General features: G+C 55.7%; 1 protein-coding gene across 3 annotated transcripts in view; it reads right to left on the reverse strand.

Moving 5' to 3' along the window:
• Window positions 1-17,137, reverse strand: part of ZC3H7B (zinc finger CCCH-type containing 7B) — a 48,039-nt gene that overhangs the window by 24,350 nt on the left and 6,552 nt on the right. For 2 of the 3 annotated variants that reach the window (XM_037513479.2, XM_054696012.1), the window contains one exon: window positions 13,180-13,349. The gene's annotated coding sequence lies outside the window, so the exon portion shown is untranslated. Of the gene's footprint in view, window positions 1-11,272; window positions 11,458-13,179; window positions 13,350-17,137 lie in introns of those variants that run through there. The other variant, XM_037513478.2, reaches the window with a different exon arrangement.

Here is a 17,137-nt window from a genome sequence, read left to right on the forward strand (position 1 = left end):
TTTCAACATGATGGTCACACACTTGCTCCTTCTGTCTCCCAGGAACCGAAGGTGGCCTGGGCCATCCTGGCCCTGGAAGAGGCTTGTTGGAGGGGGATAAGGTGTACACAGCCCACGCGCTGGGCCCAGCGCGGCCACCAAGTCCCACCGAGTCTGGATCCAACCCTCATCGCCCCCCCACCTGGGTGCCGCCAGGCCCCCCAACACATGGAGGGGAGCAACGCAAGGTGACACCGGTCAGAGGACTGCGTCTCACGGGGTCCAGGATGCAGGGGGCAGGGCCTGGAGGGGCTACTGAAAGGGAGAAGATGTTTACAAATGACACAATTGACAGGGACTACAAAGAACTCATCCAAATGAACAACAACAAAAACCCAATTAAAAAAACGGGCAGATGTGATCAGACACTTTTCCAAAAAGGCCGCACGGCGCTCAGCAGACAGGAAGAAACATACTCGCCGCCCCTTTCAGTAAGAGAAATGCAACTCAAAACCACCACGAGATGTCCTCTCCCACTTGAGGGCGGCCCACATCAGCAAGGCTCCCAAAGCAAGCGCTAGTGAGGATGTGCAGAAGGACCCTCGTATGCGGCTGCTGGGAACATAAGTTGGTGCCGCCAGTTTGGATCATGGCCTTTCTTTAAAAATTGAAAATGGGGGCCTCCCCCACGGCGCAGCAGGTTGAGCGCAGTGCTGTGAAGCTGTCCGCAGCCTCTGCAGTGCGGGTTCGATTCCCGGCTGGCCAGGGAGAGTCCCACAAGGCGCGGCAGACCCCTCCTGTGACACCCACTGCTCGGCTCAGCAGTGTACTTCAGTCAGTCTGCCTGTTCTGCTCCCTGCTCCGTCTCTGGTGAATCCTCTCACCCTCCCACGCCTCTGGCCTGCACCCCAGCTCTTGTATAAATAAATAAATCTTAAAAAAAAAATTGAAAATGGAAATATTCACGACCCAGCCCCCCTCCTTGGGCTTCTAGCTGAAGAACATGAAACCATACACTCAGAGCCTGCAGGTTCCACAACGTTTCCCGCGGCGTTATTTACAGCGCTGAGGTCTGGAAGCAGCCAAAGCGCCCGCACAGGGGGAGGACAGCGTGGTCAATCCAGAGGACTGCTCGGTGAGAAGGCAAGATGGCGTCTGGTCACTCACAGCAAAGGGAGGGGTCTTGAGGGAACATGCACGGACAAGTTAGCCAGAAAGATAAAGACAGATGTTGGCTGATGTCACACGCAGGGAACATAAACAAAGCATAGAAACAATAGAAAATATCGCAATAAATAATAGAAAAAATAATAGAAAAAATAGAAATAAACGAGTGGACCTTGGTTGCCAAGGTTACCAGAGGGGAGGGGCGCGGTGGGAGGCTGGGTGATGGCGAGAGGGCAGGGGGTGGGTATTTTGTTGTTGCTTTTTTGTTTGTTGGATTTTTATTCTTCAAAAGTTTTCTGAACTGGGCCTCCCCGGTGGCGCAGCGGTTGAGCACTGGGTTGCAAAGCTGCCCGCAGCCTCTGCAGCGCCGGTTCGATCCCTGGCTGCTCCCGGGCCACCGGCGAGGGTCCCGCATGGCGCGCAGACCTCTCCTGCCGCCCGCTGCTCCCCTCAGCAGTGTATCTCATCACTCTGCCTGTTCTATTCCCCACTCTGTCTCTGGTGAATCCTCTCACCCTCCCGTGCTTCTGACTGTACCCAGTGCTCGTATAAATAAATAAATAAAATAAATCTTTAAAAAAAAAAAAAAAGTTTTCTGAACAAGGAAAAGACAAAGCCATTGGCCTGAGACCCACAAAGGAAACAGTCCTTTTTCCAAACTGGAGAATGGTTTCAAGATGATGGCATTTTGGAGGCTCAGCTCTTCATGGGTCCGGGCAGGCATGGTGCCAGCCTGTTACAAACCTCAACACCCGGCCCTGCGCTTGGCACAGAGCAAGTGCGCAGTGATGCCGGCACAATAAATGGATGAAGAGTCACTGGTCCAAGCCACGTAGCACGTGGGTAAACGCGGACACGAGATTGCCACGCGGGGGCTGCCACTTTACACAAACCCCATGAGCCAGGCCCTGCGATCACTCCCACGCTGCAGAGGCGGAAACAGACGCAGAGGAGTTGAGTGACTTGCCCAAGGTCACAGAGGCAGTATCTGGCAGGGCTGGGATTCCAACCCCAAGTGTCTAGTCCCAGAACCCACACACATCTCTCTCTCACCCTTACTTTGGCCCCTTAGGTAACCAGTCCCACGAGCTCTTGGTCTGTCCTCACACTCAGCTCCCCCCTCCAAACCCCCAAAAATAATTCCCTCTTTTGATCCCGAATTCCCTTCTGGTTGACACACAAGCTTGCCTTCCCGTCGTGGCTGCCTCTTGGGAAACACTTGTCTATTCCATCTCCACGGCCTCTTCTCCACTCCACTCCCCGACGCATGGCAACCCCATTCCCCCCACCCCCAAAGCCACCTGCCAAGGGTCCTCCCACCCCAGGGACCTCCTTGTTGCTGAGTCCAGGGACACTTTTTCACTTGCCTCTTCTGGGGCTCTCAGCTGCACCTGCCTGGTCCCCCTCATACCTTTCTGATCACCCCAATTCTGTCTCTGCTGGGGCTCCTCTTCCCCTTCCCTGATCTCGACTGATCCAAGCATCCATTTAAGGGACAGTGCTGCTCTCCCCCCTCCACACACTGTGTGCAGACGAGCACCGCACGCCCTCGTGAGTCATGTCCGTGACTCACACCTCCATTCTCCTGCCACACTCAGCCCCTGCCCGGGATCGCAGACTCTTATCTCTCACCTCCTGGGCAGGGCTACCTGGATGTCCAACACCCAGGCTGCCGACGACCTCATGTCTTAACTGATCCTGGGCCCTCTAGCAGGGATGCCCCAGCCCACGGCCACCCAACTCCTCTTTGTCCTTTAAGACCCAAATCAGGGCCTCCCCGGTGGCGCAGCGGTTGAGCGCTGGGTTGCAAAGCTGCCCGCGGCCTCTGCTGTGCCGGTTCGATCCCCGGCTGCTCCCCGGCCACCGGAGGAGGGTCCCGCATGGCGCGCAGACCTCTCCTGCCACCCGCTGCTCCCCTCAGCAGTGTACTTCGGTCCTTCTGCCTGCTCTGCTCCCCGCTCTGGCTCTGGTGAATTCTCTCACCCTCCCGCGCTTCTGACTGTACCCAGTGCATGTATAAACAAAACAAACAAACAAACAAATAAATAAATTAAAAAAACATGCCTCTATAAAAAAAAAATTAAAAAAAAAAAAAGACCCAAATCAGAGGCCTCTGTGTCCAGCGCTCCCCAGTGACCAGGGTGTTCTTCCAACCCAACACATTCCACGATTACCTCGACAGCCTTCCACCAACCCTGCTCTTCCTCCATCACCCCCAACTCGAGCCATACCCCGGCGCTCATGCTGCCCTCAGTGTCCAATTCCTCCCTCCGACCTCCAGAGCCTCCACTCTGCAGGCCCGTCACCTTCGCAATCACAGCCATCGCTAGACCCTTTCATCTCTCGCCAACAACCTCCAACGAGCCCCTCCAGCCAGCCGCTGTTTGGTGTCAGGGATAACCGACAACGCACGTGCATGTCCCCCCCTGCTCACACCCTCCCAGACGCGCCGCACACGCACACCGGCGTGGAGGTGCGGGAGGTGACGCCGAGTGAGCGTCCGTGTAGCCATGTGCCAGGACCATTTTTCTGGCTTTGATCCTGTGTGACAGCGACAGAAAAGCTCGCCATCAGGGGAAGCTGGGTGAAGGGGACTCTTTGTGCTATTTTTGCAACTTCCTGTAAATAAAAAGTCAAAAAACAAACAAAACTTTCCATGACACCCACTACCAGGAGGACAAAAGCCAAAGTGCTGGTCCCGGGGCGCAAGGCCCTGCAGGGCAGGCCTGGCCTCCCCTCGAGCCCGGGCTCATGTCACACGCCGGTGTCCTGGGCCTTCGCTTCCCATGCAAGCGGCCCGACTGCCTGGACAAACTTTACCTCCAATGTGTCCTTCCTGCCCTGCCTTCCGGTGTTTCTTTAAAGCCCAGTGAAGGTGGCTCCTCCACCAGGAAGCCTTCCTTCCCTGACCCTGCCCTCGCACAGCACCCCAAGCTCCCCACCACCATCGCTGCACTGAACTGACTCACGTCCATCTCCCCCTAAACTAGAGCACCTCAAAGGCAGAAGGTGCGGTGGATTCGTCTCGGAGCAGCACCAGGAACAGCTCAGAAAGCATCCTGGAAATGGAGTCTCAGGAATCCTGAAATAACAGTGAAGATGCTAATTCCAGGCATCACTTAAGAAGCACTTTTTTTAACCAGATATTGTTCTAAGAACTTTAAATAGAAGAGGCAATCCTCACAGGCGTATGTAAGAAAGTATTATTATCCCCACTGTATGGATGAGGAAACTGAGGCGCAAAGAAGCAAAGTAACCTGTCCCTGTTTCCCTGGCAGTAAGAGGGAGAGCCGGGACTTGAACCCTGGCCACTGGACTCTGGAGCCGGCATTCTGTGACCAGCCCCTTCCCGGCACCTTGGCCTCCGCCTGCCCTGGGTTCTGCTCTGGGTTCATGACCCGGCTCAGCCAGTGCAGACGGCAGACAGGCCACACGCCTGGCACTGCCCTGACTCATGGGCCCTCCAAGGCTTACTCAGACGGGGAAAGGAGGAATCTCACCATCCCCGACCTCACCAGCCAGCCTCCCAGGCCTGGGCTTATCCCTGCCCCTTCCCCTCAGTCCTCAGGTGCCTGGTCTGCCCACAGGGAAGACCCTCTGCTCTGAAGAGGTTGCGGGGGGCGGTCTCGGCTCTGGCAGGGATTCTGACCCTGAGACCCACAGAGAGGATTCAAGGGGTGAACTTGGATGGAAAAACATTTGCAATGTCTGCTGACACCCCACCTGCCAGCTAGCACCCCCTTCATCAGGAACGCATGCCGACGCTGGGGACCACAGCTCTGCCTCCGCTTCTCCCGCTCACCACAACTTGGAAATCACGGGAGTTTTGCCAGCTTCACTGCTGACTCCTGTTTTTAGTGCATTGATAAAAAACACTTTATCAATGAGAGCGCTGGTTTCTTTTGTAAAACTGTGTATTTTACTTTATGCACTAAAATAGTATTTGGAGAAGGCCTTGCGGGGTTTCCCCGCAGCAGGGGGAGTGCAGGTGATTTGGAAGCTCTGTTCTAAGAATCATGTTATTTAGCCCTACAATAATCTCAAAAATAGGTGTTGTTGTCCCCAATTTACACAGAGGAGTGAGGCTTGAAAAAAATGAAGTCTTTAAAAAAAAAACAGTGAGGCTTGGAGGGGCCCAGGACGTCCCAGGGCCGCAGCATCTTGTGTCTGGCTGCCCTGAGCTGACACCCACGTTCAGGAAACTCCTCCCAGGTCTCCCCAGCTCCCATCCAGAAGCCAAAACAAGCTGCAGCCCAACCCTGCTCCCCCCGGCAGTGTGCTGGTGGCGGAGGGGCCTCAGTCCATCCCCTTAGCTGCTGCTGCTCCCGACAAGCCGGGGCCACACCGTCAGGAAGGGCTCACACTCACATCCCCGTCTCCAGGGGCCCAGGCACCCCAGCATGAGCCATAGTGCTGAAGTGAGACCTTTAAACAGTAACTTTTTTTTTTTTTTTAACATAGAAAAGTAACAGGAGCACATTGTAAAACCCTTGGGGATTAAGGATAAATATTAAAAGCAAAATGAGAAACACTGAGTCCCAGCCCCAGCCTGAAGCGACACTCACACCCTGGAGGGTCTTCTAGCAGACCCGGGAGCTCAGAAATCCTCCAGCAGGAGCCTTCGGGTGCTGGGAGAAGTTCCTGGGGGCTCTGCCTGGCTGGATGGCCGGCTGAGGACAGGGAGACAGGCTGGCTGTAGCCCTGAGCCATGGAGTCTGCTGGACCTGGGGTCAAGCGCCAGCCCTGCCCCACGCCAGCTTCCAACGCGCCTCTCTGAGCCTCGCTTCTGCTTGCACGATGGTGCTGACCATACCACCTTTGCAGGACTGCTTTGCAGATTTGCAGTGTCACCCCCACCCCAGGAGATCAGAGACGTGTGTTTCTTCCAAGCTGGGCACCAGGCGCTGTTTGAGGGCACCTGGCAACTCGCAAATCATCCTGTGGACTTTCCAGCAGCCTCTGTCTAGGCCTTTCTTGGCAAGGGCTGTCGGGCACCACCCTGCCACCATCACTCACTCGCTCAGCAAATAACCACCAACACCTTTAAGTGCCAGGGACTCTGCCAGAGGCTGGGGGTGCGAGGTTAACAAAGTTCGTGGGTGTGTGGAGCTTGTGATGCCAGAGAGGGAAGACAAATAAACAAGTCAGAGGTTAACTCACCGATAGATAAGAGACAGATACGGGTACAAACAAACTAAAACAGGAAATGTGGACTGGTAAGGGCAGGGCAGGGCCTTCGGAGGCAGCTGCATTGAAGGGGTCATTGAAGGGGTTGGAAGGAGTCAACCATGGGAGGGTAGTCAAGTGCTCCCCACAGAGGTTACAGCACAGGCAATGGCCCTGAGGTGGGAACAAGCTCAGGAAGTTCAAGGAAAAGCAGAGGCCGGTGTGATTGCAGCAAGGGAACCCGGGCAGGCCGAGCGGGAAGTGAGGCCGAGGCCGGTCAGAGACGGCACGTGGGCCCTGCTGGGCCGAGGCTGCCATGAGCATCAGAGAAGTGGCAGGGCCTCTCTGGTTGCTGCGTGGAGGGTGAATGTCGAGAGGGGAAGCTGAGCTGGGAGGCCACGCAGTGGTCCAGGCCAGAGTGGAGGTGGGCAGCGGAGGGCAGTGGGAGCGTTCTGGGGCTTGTGACATGCTCTACAAGCAGGCGCCCTCACACCGGTGGTCTGCATAGCTCTCAAAGTTCCTTCCTTGACTTACTGTCACAGCAAACCAGAGGCACACACAGGACTGACTGTTCAGAAAGGCCACTGCACACACCAGGAGACTGAGGCCAAGACTGACGAGGACAGTGCCCCAGGGCATGCGGTCAGGGGGTGGGGAGTTGGGAGGGAAACCTGGGACCTTGGACTCCCTGATCTTCGCCTCCCGGCCTGCCGGGGACAGGGCACAGCACGAAGAAGCAGGGCGCAGACCAACCTCTGCAAATCCTAGGAGGGCCCCTCCCTCGCCCACTTCCCTCACAGGAAGTGCTCAGTGGTGTCCGCTGGCTGACCCCAAGACCTCGGAGGACAGGGCTCCTGGGCTCAGGGACTCTGACACGTGTTCCCCTTCAGAGTCACTGGGCAGAAGAGCTGGCAGATGGGTGACCCCTCGATTTCTCTGGGGCATCTCTTACCTTGCAGGACCGTTATGAGGATAAGTGAGACTCTGGGCACCAGCAAGATACAAATGTTAGCTAATCAGGATTCCAGACAGATAACAAGCGCTCTGTGGAGACTGAAATAACTTGAGGGCACCTCCCCTGCCTGACAGCGAAGACCTTGGACTCGGAAGTAAGCAGCTTGGCTCCCTGCTCTGCCGCAGCCACGTGGCCTGGGCCTCAGTCTCCTCCTCTGCAAAATGGGGCTGCCAACTGCCCCTCCTGACTGGAAGGGTTGTGAAGCAGATTCCGTAGGGGTGACACATGCTGGCGCGTGGCCGCGGCACACACGTGGTGGCTGCGGCCGTCCCTGTCATTGTCCCATCCAGCCTCAGCCTCAGCCTCGGATTCCAGGCCGGGGGGTGCTGCTGGACTGAAGGCCCTGGCAGTGGCTTCTGAGGCAGAGGCTGCTGCCCCTTCCCTCTGGCCCCTCTCATGGGGAGTCACTCAGGACGCCGGCGGAGAAACAGACTGACCGGGGAAATAAATAAGGCGGAAGTATCCGTGGAGCTGCTGAGAAGGGGCTGATGAGTGTGACGGAAGGAGCTGCTTGCGGGGAGGCTCCCAGGAACCGACACCCGGCCGCCTCTTATCAAGCCAGGCGCAGGGGCCCGCTTCAGGCTGCGGCCATGCTTCCCCAGAGGACGCTGCCGCCGCCTTCCCCGTCTGAAGTCTCCCGCAACAGTCCTTCCCGGCACGGCGAGTCCCACACTGGGCCAACTCAAAGAGCTGGGCTGCCTGCTGGCTCTGCAGCTTTGCCACGTAGCCAACGTCACCAAATCTCGCTGTACCATGGGGTACAAAATCTCTCTGTAAAATGGGGTAATCAAAGTGCCTGCCTAGAGGGCTCTACAAAAGTTAAATAAGCTGACCCAGGAAAAAGCAATCATAAAAGAGGCTGCCCGCGGTTGGTGTGATGTATTGAAGATTATAAACCCCTCTGGCGCCTTTCATCTGAGTCTGCTGTCCGACCCGCCGGCCCTGGGCTTCTCCCATCACCGAGTCTCAGAGCTCATTTTCAGAAAGGGAAACTTCGGTCCAGAGAACCCAATAGGACCCTCCGCTGTCTACAGGGCTCTACCAGATGATCTGTCTCCCTGCAGCTCAGTGCCTGCCCCCCAAGTGTTTAAATGGCACTTCGAGGAAGACCTTCCCACTCTGGGGCAAAAATAAGCCTTCTTCCCCAACACTGGGCATGATTCAGATTCCCAGGTCCAGGGTTGAATGTCTCCTCCTGACACCTCCACTGGGGCTTGGGGCCCAGGGGACGAATCAGACCCAGCCCATCCCAGGAAGCTCACAGCTGTCTTCCTCCCAAGCCACCAGCTCCTCCAGCGTGGAAGTCGGGCACCCAGGACCAAACTTACTCAGACCTGCACACTCAGGACCCCATGTCCCTCCACGCCCCCCTGCCTCCTGAGTCATGCTTCCAGAATTTTACTGAGAATACGTCCACTGGGCCGGCTTGAGAGGCCCTGGGACACCAGCTAGTTCAGTAGGACTCCCTGGCGAGGGGGCGGCTGAACTTTAACTGGAGCTCCTACCCCCGTCGCATTGCCAATTTGGAACATCCTGGTCTCTGTTCGTGTCACGTATTTTAAGATGGAGGTCGTCCAGTTGACATCAGTTCTGCCGTAGCTCTCAACAGTCACACAGGCCGGGTTCAAATTCAGTTGGGCGACCGGCTCAGGGTCAACACAGATCCTATGGTGCTCAGTTTCCAGTTTCCTTGTCTGTGAAGTGGGGAGAATAACGCCCAGCCTTCACAAAACCACTCTGAGAACTGGGAAGATGAGCGTCGACCTCCTGGGCAGATGCAGTTGTGGGTGCAGGAGTCCCCTCTTCTCCAGCCTGGCTGAGCCTCCCTCTTCTTCCCATCTCAAGCTCCGCTTCCTGAGGACACTTTCCCTGATGTTCCCAGGACACCCGCACGCTCCCTCCCCTCCCCACTCCACGGTGTTGACCCCTGCGTCCAGCTTCCGTCCCTTGTTCTCACATTGGCCCAAGAACATCAACTTTGTCTTTCTGGCCAGACCCTAGGTGGCCTGTCCCACAGCATCTCAACACCCTCAAAGGGACCCTAAAAAAAACTTAAAACCCTAAGAAGAAACTTGCTCAGTGAGCCCTGGACTCTGGGAAAGGTGACGATCTAGGATCAGAAAGCCAGGCAGGAGCCCCAGCTCTGCGACATGGCTTTCCAGCGAGATGCTCAGTTATCTAAGCCTCAGCTTCATCATGTGGAAAATGAGGACCAAGAACTGTCTACCTGCAGTGGTTGCTATGGCGGGCCGATGAGCTGACACCTGCGGAAGCCCTTTTGTTAGCAACTGAAACATGCTATTTAAGGGATTATTATTTTCAGATTCTCAGATCCAAACCTACTGATACTTCAAGTTTCCTTACCTAAGATGCAGACTAGCTCTTCTCACGGAGCTTCTCAGCCCCCCGATAATCCACCAAAACCCACATCTTAACTGTCCATCCCAACCAAAAAGCCGACAGCCTAAACGTCACAGCATCTGCGGAACTGAAACCTCCTCCCTGCTGAACCCCACTAGAGCCTCAGGTCGCCGACCGCATCCCTGCTGGCTGGGTGAATCCAGGCAGGGCCCCGCCTCAGACCCGCTCCAAATGCGTTTTCGGCCAAGCATGATCTCTGGCTTGCGGCGGAATTGCTGTGGGAGGGAAACTGGGGAAAGAAATCAGGTGGGCAAGGTTGCGTGGCGGAGAGGGGAGAGCTGTCGTAGTAGAACCCAAGATGCCACTAGAATTTCGTAGCCAACAGTTGCTACATGTACTATAATTATCACATTTGTGTGAAAATCCAAGGCTCTGCATTCTGCTATTTTCATAAGACCGGATGAATTGCAGAAGGAAACATGGTAAGAAGCTGGTGTTCCAGGTGCGATGCCGAGGAACCCGGATCCCTGAGAGCAACGGCGGAGAAATAAAATTCCTGGCAAGGCTGGTGTGGACCCCCAGACTCCGACTCCAGGCCCAGCCCCTCACCCCGGTCTCCCCGTTAACACCGCGCAGGCAGCGCAGACATCGGGGTGTGAGTGGGGACCTGATTTTTCTTTCCCCTGGGAAAACTGCTTTGTTTCTGTGAAGACCCCAAGCCCGGCACCTAACAAACGCCCAGGCCAGACAGCTTTGAAGGGGGAAGGGGGCAAAGAAGGGAGCAAGCCCAGGGAGGTCCCCGAGGTCCTCTGGGGAGCGGGACCCCGAGGGGGGCTGCCCCATCTCCCCGGGATGCCGCCCAGCGCAGGAGCTCCCGCGCCCCGCGCGTTGGGCCCAGCAGCCGCGACCCCAGCAGGCTTCACCGCGACCCAGCAGGCTTCCGAACCCAGGGACGCATCCTGCGACCGGAAATGCACCCCTGCCCAGGCCGAGCCCCCCCCTTTCCTGGCGCCCCCTCCCCCCGTCCGGGCCACAGGCCCCGGATCCCCGGGCTCGCGTGACCGCCGCAGCCGGCAGAGACGGCCCGTCGGCGGCCGCCATCCTCGGCCCTCGCCAGGGCCCCTCCACGCCCCGGCGCTGCGCGGCCGAGGCGCACACAAAAGGAAGGGGCGCACGACCCTGCCGGCCCCCGCCGGCCCGCGGGAGGCCGATCGCGGGGGCCGGCAAAGCCTCCGCAAGCCCCAGAGCGCTGGACGCCGAGGGGGAGCCCCCGCCCCCCCCCCCGCCGCAGGGAAGTCCAGGACGCCCGGGGCGGCGGGGCGGCCGAACCGCCAGCGGCAGGTGCCCCCGGCCGCGCCGCAACTTTAAAACTTTGGGGACAGGGAGCCCCCCAAAGGAGGAAATGGGATGGGGGCGATTTCTGGATTCCTGCAAAATGCACTTCGCGGGGGCCGCGCCGCTCGGGCCTGGCCGGGCTCCCGCGCCGCCCCCGCCCGCGCCCCCGGCCCCCCGCGCCCCCGCGCCCCCCGCGCCCCCGGCCCCCCGCGCCGGCCTGGCCCCGCGGGCTCGGCCGCGCAGACTCACCTCGGCCGGCTGCGCTCCCCGCGGGCCCGCGCCGCGCGCGATAAGTGGTATGCTATGGCTAGAGGTATGATTACGTTATTATTATTAGTAATAATAAGAGTAAATGCTATTTAATTACGGGCGGCCGCATCCTGCTCCCGGCGCCGCCGCCCCGGCAGCTCCGTCCACGCGGCCCCGGAGCGCTCGCCGCTCATCGCCAGCCCTCGGCGGCCGCGCGCGGCTGCTCCGCTGGAGGCGCCGCGTCCCCGCCCGCGCCTCGGGTCCTCGAGCGGCGCCCCGCGCCCCGCGCCGGTGGGCGGCGCACCTGGCGGGCCGCCCCTTCCGCGGGCGCCCGCCCCGCCGCTCCCGCGCTTCCTCCGAGAGCGGCGTCCCGTTCGGGGCCTTTTGTCGGGGCCGTTTTGCATCTCTAGATGGCCCCGGCCAGCTCCGTGGGTGTGACAGCCCCCCGGTTTGCAGGTGCTTTTATTGAAGGGCCCCCCAAAGCCCGGCTGCCGTGCCGTGCCCTTCGCGAGGGCGGGGGACTCAGGCTCGGGGTTTCTGCACAGGATCTTTCCAGAAAGAAGTTGAGGGTGCTTAGAGGACCCAGGACTAGCCCAGGGGAGAGTTACCAAGCAGAGGCCAGCCGCAAGCATCCCGCGCCGGCCTCGGAGCTGGCCAGGGCCGGACTGGATTTGAATCCAGAGCCCTGACTCCGGATTCCCGCACGCAGGGCCGGCCCACACAGCCACTCCCCGGGCCCTATTGATTCCCGAGGACTCCCACTCACGTCCCTGGGAGGGTTCTCTCGAATTTTCCTGTCTGCACTTGACAGTGTTTATGTATAAATACTTATTTTTATACATGCTTATATACACTGGGGATGCCAGGAGCTGGGGATGTCTTCATGGAGCAATTTGGGAACATTTGAACGGACTGTGGTAGGTGCTAGGAAGGACTCACGGACAAAAGTGATGGCGTTGGCACCAACAGGGTGAACGTTTATGTCCAGAAATGTCCTCACCCCACTACCATGGCGTTTAAAATGCAGACTTTTGGGGCTCCCCTGGTGGCGCAGCGGTTGAGCGCTGGGCTGCGAGGCTGCCCGCAGCCCCTGCAGTGCCGGTTCGCTCGGCGAGGGTCCCACAAAAAAAAAAAAAAAAAAAAAAAAAAAAAAACATAAAATGCAGACCTTTTTTTTTTAAGTAATATATCTTCCCAGCATGTATTTTATTTTATTTTTTAAAGATTTATTTATTTATGCATACAAGAGCTGGGGTACAGGCCAGAGGTGGGGGGCGGGGATGGGTGAGAGGATTCACCAGAGACAGAGTGGGGAGCAGAACAGGCAGACGGACCGAAGACACTTCTGAGGGGAGCAGCGGGAGACAGGAGAGGTCTGCCCCACCATGTGGGTTGCTCCTTGGCCGGCTGGAGATCGAACTCGCGCTGCAGAAGCTGCAGATAGCTTCATAGTGTGGTGCTTAACCCCTTGCGCCAGCAGGGAGGCCCCTAAAAGGCAGACTTTTGAGGCCTCCCTGATGCCTTGGGGTTAAGTCTCAGCACTAGCATCCCTGCAGTCTGAGTTGGATCTGCGGCGGGGAGCTGACCCACATGGTGCAGTAAACCTCTCCTGTCTCCCCGCTGCTCCCCTCAGCAGTGCATTTCAGTCGATCCACCTGTTCTGCTCCCCACTCTGTGTCTAGTGAATCCTCTCACCCCCTCACCTCTGGCCTGCACCCCAGTTCTTCTACAATAAAAAATAAAATATAAAATAGGATAAAATATATATAAAGTATATATATACTATATATAATATATAAAATATATTTTATTTTATAAAATATAAAACTTAAAAAATAAAATATAAAATAAAATATAACGTGGACTTTTACCACCATCAGATCCAGCTGTTCCCTCTGGGTACTAACCTGGAGATGCAAAAACGCTAATTCCCAGGGACATCTGACCGCATGTTCATTGCAGCATCTTTTCTCTTATTTTTAATTCATTTTTTCCTTTCAAAAGACTTTATTGGTTGTTTTGAGGGTCAGTAACTGGACATCTCCATCTGTACACAGCTTTTTAATGTACCGAACATCTGAAAAAAAAAAAAATCACTCTCTTGGTGATGGTTTTCTGAAGAATCATTCCCAGTGTCTTTCTAGCCTAAAATTTGGAAGCAAATGTTCCTTCACTGGATATCAAGTAACAATATCCTCATTGTGGATAAGCTGTTACATCCTAAACCCCACTAATTCACAATTTCCTATATCCTAGGCTCCACACTCAAATTTCCTGCCTTTCTCAGCACATTAACAATGTTACTATGGGGGGTGGGGGGCTCCCCTGGTGCCTGGTGGCATAGGCCTTTGAGCGCCAGGCTGTGAAGCTGTCTGCAGCCTCTGTAGCGCTTGTTGGATTCCGGCCCGCCTGTGAGGGTCCCATATGGCACCGCAGACCACTCCTCTCTCTCCTGTTGCTCCCCTCAGCAGTGTATTTCGTCACTCTGCCTGTTCTGTTCCCCACTCTGTCTCTGGTGAGTCCTCTCAGCCTCCCGCGTATCTGGCCTGTACCCCGGTTCTTGTATAAATAAATAAATCTTTAAAAAATAAATGTTACTATGTGGGCCTCCCTGGTGGCGCAGCGGGTTGAGCACAGTGGTGTGAAGCCGTCCGCAGCCTCTGCAGCGCTGGTTTGATTCCCGTTCGGCCAGGGAGAAACCCACACGGGGCGGCAGACCTCTCCTGCCTCGCCCGCTGCTCCCCTCAGCAGTGTGTTTCAGTCAGTCTGCCTGTTCTGTTCCCCACTCTGTCTCCAGCGAATCCTCTCACCACCACCACCACCCCTGCACCTCTGGCCTGTACCCCATTTCTTGTATGCATAAATAAATAAATCTTTTTTAAAAAAAGTGTTTCAAAAAAAAAAAATAAATAAAAAAAATAAAAAAAGTGTTTCTAGAACTGCTAAAAAACTTGAGCATTTACAACAGAGTTGATAGCAACATTCCTCTGGGTTGTACATGAAGGGAGCCAGGGACCAGCGGCAGACAATGTCCATGGCTGGGTGGACCCTTAGGTCCTCGGTCTCTGTTTTCTGCAGGTAAGTCTCTTGGAGCTTTTTTTTAAAAAAAAAGAAAAGAAAAGAAAAGAAAGAAAGATGGAGGGCCTCCCCTGGTGGTGCAGCGGTTGAGCACTAGGCTGCGAAGCTGCCCGCAGCCTCTGCAGTGCCGGTTCGATCCCCGGCCGCTGGCGAGGGTCCCACATGGTGCGCAGACCTCTCCTGCCTCCCGCTGCTCCCCTCAGCAGTGTATTTCATCGGTCTGCCTGTTCTACTCTCTGCTCTGGCTCTGGTGAATCCTCTCACCCTCCCGCGCTTCTGACTGTACCCAGTGCTTCTATAAATAAATAAATAAATCTTTAAAAAAAGAAAAGAAATAGGGTGCAGGCCAGAAGTGCAGGGGCTGAGAGGATTTACCAAAGATAGAGTGGGGAGCAGAACAGGCAGATCTACTGAAATACACTGCTGAGGGGAGCAGCGGGAGAGACAGGGGAAGTCTGCTGTGCCGTGTGGGTAGCTCCCTGGCCAGCTGGGGGATCGAACTCTCGCCAAAGAAACTGGGGACAGCTTCATAGTGCTGCGCTCAACCCCTTGCGCCTCCAGGGAGGCCCTTTTTTTCAGTTATATATATATATATATATGTATTTTTTAAAGATTTATTTATTTATTTATACAAGCACTGGGTACAGTCAGAAGTGCAGGAGGGTGAGAGAATTCACCAGAGCCAGAGCGGGGAGCAGAGCAGGCAGAAGGACCGAAGCACACTGCTGAGGGGAGCAGCGGGCGGAGGAGAGGTCTGCGCGCCACGTGGGACCCTCCTCAGGTGGCCGGGGAGCAGCCGGGGATCGAACCGGCGCTGCAGGGACCGCGGGCAGCTTCGCAACCCAGCGCTCAACCGCAGCGCCACCGGGGACGCCCTCAGTTTTATATTTTTACATTATGATCAGTGGTTAGTTCTCATCCACATTGACTGTAGACCCCTCCTGGGGATTGAACTCATGTTACAGTGACTGACAATAGCTTGATAGTGCTGTGTCTTTAACTCCTGCACCACCAGGGAGGCCCAGGAATCTCATTTAAAGCAAGAGTTTTAGTTTAAAGGAAACCAGTCGCCAGTCATATAGGGTGCACCTGCAGTCTGGGCTGGGGGTGTGCACAGATGCCTGTTTCAGGCATGGTGCCCTTCCCTAACCCGTGGCCTCCATCGCTCCTGCTTCATGAGCCAGGCACCTTGCACATGCTTGTTCTCCTACCCTCCCCAAACCCTGGGAGTTGGGGATCAATTTTGGCCTGTTTTCAGGGGAGAATGCAGACACAATGCAGTTGAGTCACTCGGCAGAAGCCACACAGCTAAGAAAGAAGCAGAGACAGAATTCAGTCTCTGGCCTGAAAGGCCCAGCCACCACACTGTGACGTGGGCAGCTTAATTCTGGATATATCACTGGTCGGTCCCGAGGACTGGTTTGTGAGCAGATCGCTGGAGAATGGGAGTAGGACATTCTGGCCTTTGAGAACATTATGTGCTTTAGTGCACCAGGCTTAGTTCTGGCCAGACCTGGCCCCCGGAAATGCCTTGCTATCTCCTGGGGAAAGCCGAGGTGAGCACATGGCAACCTCAGCAGGATGTGCGTGCAGTGTCCATTTACTCAGTCAACAAACACTTATTGCCAGGCTCCCAACTGGGTCCTCCAGCTGCAGAGAAAGCCTGTACCTACCCTGCCACCACCCCCAGTTCTAGGTTCCAGCCCTTCAACAAAGGATCTTAACTTGGGCTTTAAGAAAGGAACTTGGGGCCTCCCCTGGTGGGGCAGCAGTTGAGTGCTGGGCTGCAAAGCTGCCCGCAGCCTCTGCAGCGCCAGTTCAATCCCCGGCCACCGGCAAGGGTTGCACATGGCGCGCAGACCTCTCCTGCTGCCCGCTGCTTCCCCCAGCAGTGTGCTTCATCACTCTGCCTGTTCTTTTTTTTTTTTTAATTTTTTTTTTTTAATAGAGGCATGTTTTATTTATTTATTTATTTGTTTGTTTGCTTGTTCGTTTATACATGCACTGGGTACAGTCAGAAGCGCGGGAGGGTGAGAGAATTCACCAGAGCCAGAGCAGGGAGCAGAGCAGGCAGAAGGACCGAAGTACACTGCTGAGGGGAGCAGCGGGCGGCAGGAGAGGTCTGCGCGCCATGTGGGACCCTCCTCTGGTGGCCGAGGAGCAGCCGGGGATCGAACTGGCGCCGCAGAGGTCGCGGGCAGCTTCGCAACCCAGCGCTCAACCGCTGCGCCACCGGGGAGGCCCCCACTCTGCCTGTTCTACTCTCCGCTCTGGCTCTGGTGAATTCTCTCACCCTCCCGTGCTTCTGACTGTACCCAGTGCTTGTATAAATAAATACATAAAATAAAAAAAAAAAGAAAGGACCTTGATCCTCATCACTGTGGCTCTGATAGGGGTAATTAGAGAGAGGTCACTCTGAGGATGAAGTGAGAGGCTGTGCACAAGGCATAGATGAATGTGTGGTTGTGAAATGAAAAAATTAAAAATACATTCTCCTCTGAAAACAGTCGTAGACTGCAGATTAGGAAGGAGAGTGACCTCAGGATAGTGAAGTCAGCCTAAGCGGCCACTGTACCATAGTGGGTGAAATGCCGTGATATGGCAACGTGCTTATGAAAATAGTCAGACTCTCAGCAAGTTGTAACTGCCATGGATTACTCTTCAGTTGTTACCATTTTGTTATATTTACTTTATCACATATTCATCTTTTATCCATCCATCCACTGCATTTACACTAATTTTAAAATGTTGCCTTTGTTTTTCATTAATTTTTTTCTCCATTTGGAA

The sequence above is a fragment of the Talpa occidentalis genome, unplaced genomic scaffold, assembly GCF_014898055.3.
Source record: "Talpa occidentalis isolate TD23 unplaced genomic scaffold, MPIMG_talOcc4v2.1 talOcc4.16, whole genome shotgun sequence".
Classification (NCBI taxonomy): domain Eukaryota; kingdom Metazoa; phylum Chordata; class Mammalia; order Eulipotyphla; family Talpidae; genus Talpa; species Talpa occidentalis.